The sequence below is a fragment of the Palaemon carinicauda genome, chromosome 35 (assembly GCF_036898095.1).
Source record: "Palaemon carinicauda isolate YSFRI2023 chromosome 35, ASM3689809v2, whole genome shotgun sequence".
Lineage (NCBI taxonomy): Eukaryota > Metazoa > Arthropoda > Malacostraca > Decapoda > Palaemonidae > Palaemon > Palaemon carinicauda.
In genome coordinates, this window is record NC_090759.1 from 53,052,210 (window position 1) to 53,054,709 (window position 2,500).

Below are 2,500 nucleotides of genomic sequence, written 5' to 3' on the forward strand. Positions count from 1 at the left end.
CTTTGAAAATTACATTTTTGCCTATCATTGATATTTAAATGTTAAACAGGGTTGAATTTGGTTATTGCTTGACTGGGTGACCTTCAAGAAAAGACAGAAGCTGTAAGTGCCAAAGCCTTTTGAGCGTCATCGTGTGGGTCTAGCAACCTCTCCCATTAAACTACTGCTGAAAACCAAATGGGCAACAAGTTTTGGCACAATTCCCTCCAACGGGAAAAAGTGTGTGATTATCAAAGTATATATGTGATATATATATATATATATATATATTATATATATATATATAATATATATATATATATATATATATATATATATATAATTTATATATATATATATATATATATATATATATATATATATATATATATATATATATATATATATATATATTCAAAAAATAAATTGATTAGAGATTGAAATTGAACATCCCCTTACAAGAATAGGAATCACATTTGTGCAATTATGAAAACACGATACACCCATGGAATTCCACTTTAAAATTCTTCGAAACCAAGTAAAATTTGTATCATATGAAATCACATGTCATATGAAATATGGATGTCAAATAAATAAAAAAGAAACAGGAGAAATGCACAATATATCGGAACTATTATAGTTTCTAGGACAATACAGGTAAAATAAAATTAAAAGGAGCTTCAAAATCAGCACAGATTCAAGTTTAGAGCCTTGAAGAAAACATTTTGTGATAAAATACATGTGAAGAATCGGTCGAATCTAGGAAACGTTTGGTGATGTATCCCAAGAAGGAGGGTTACATATTTGCGGGGATGGCACGCTGATTTTTCGTCGAATATTTTTGAAAATTTTAGAAAAAATTCTAACTCTCCCTAATTGATCTCTAGTATCGTATTATTCACGCTGGCAAGTTGTACAAAAAAATCTTTAAAAACAATGGAGATATAGGTATTTAAAGTCCAGTGGCCTTTAATCAAAGGTCTGAGCAGTGTGAGTAGCATAGTGGACATTTATATTTTATTTACATCTATCATTTTAGTTATTATTTACGTAATTATTTCATTAACTTTGATTGGTCCTCATGCGCCTGGCAGTGCTACAGCTAAGGTATGTATTGTAGTAATGTCTGGATGGAGCACCTGCCTTGTAGAAGCTAACAGTCTAAGTAGCTAAGTATATAACCGACACTATCAGTGATCAGTCTTATATTTCTTTCTGTTTTTTGCCGTTTTTTTAGTGTTCATAACTATCAGTAACACTCAAATATCTTTGTGATATAACTGAAGTGTTGTCAAAATGTCAAAACGTGTTACTCATGCAAATGTTCGTGCCACCAACTTAGCCCAAGACAAGAGAAACAAAGTGAGCTCGCTTACAGGCCTCGCTTACAATGGCCTCTCCTTCAAACAACTCGCCCCAGATTATTATATCAAAGTCCTAATTCGACGTAATAAGTCCATATTTACCCAAAGTCCATAGACCTTGTATTTACGTTGTAAAGGTAATAATATTTCGGGATTTTTTAGAGCTGGATTTGGATAGAATATATTCAATACGGACATTGATTTTGAAATGGAAAAAGTAGAGACATGGTGCCGAGAATGTAGAAAAGGAAGAAATAGATGTCAGGACTATTTCCTGGTGAGTGTTAAAGACTTTGTTTCAATGTGTTTGGCTCTTTTATGATTTAGAATTTTGTTAATGAACGACGAATCGGGAAAATTAAAGAAAAAAAAAAAATCTTTACTTATACAGCAATTTTACTTTTATGAATTTTCACTTCTGTCTGTGAATATTATCTTCTTTTTAGATAAATTTTAAAAGTAAACTATACCGTTGAAAAGAAGAAAATATTGCACATATTTTTCAATAATTTTGTTAGAGAACGCAGAGTTTGGGAAAATAAGAAAAATACCAATTTACCTTTAAAGCTGTTTGTCTCAGTTTCATGTTTTTTCAACTTGAAACGATAAAATCTTTTTTTGTTTGCAGGTCAATTTTAAAAGTAAATATATCATTTAAAAAGAGAAAACAATACAAATTTTAATCACTGACAGATTGTTGATTAGTGGGAAAGCTATTGTTCAAAAATAGAATCTCTGAAAACACTAAAAAAAAAAAGACAATATTCATATAGAAATTTCTAATTTGCTTTATAGATAATCCGGTGATAAAATGTTTTGATAATGGTAAAACTCCTTTGTAGTAAGTTTCGTTGAAATAGCTTTAGAAATAACGAACAAAAACGATTTTGATTTTTTTCCCATTTTTTTTTTTTTTTTTTTTTTTGCATTCTTCAATAAAATTAAAAGTAACAATCAGATCGCTATAGAAAATTTCACAAAAATACCTCTCTTATACGTATATAGTATAATACAGAATATGTGGATTTTATAAAAATCGGGTGATAAATCGTGATGATTCAATAGTCAGCGCTCATCAAAGTTGCTATGTAGAATTCGTTTAATCAATCTCTCTCTCTCTCTCTCTCTCTCTCTCTCTCTCTGCTCTCTCTCCTCCC

The 2,500-nt window shown here is 30.0% G+C and overlaps 1 pseudogene; it reads right to left on the reverse strand.

Annotated features, from left to right (window-relative positions):
* Nucleotides 1-2,500, reverse strand: part of LOC137627283 (uncharacterized) — an 18,042-nt pseudogene that overhangs the window by 6,620 nt on the left and 8,922 nt on the right.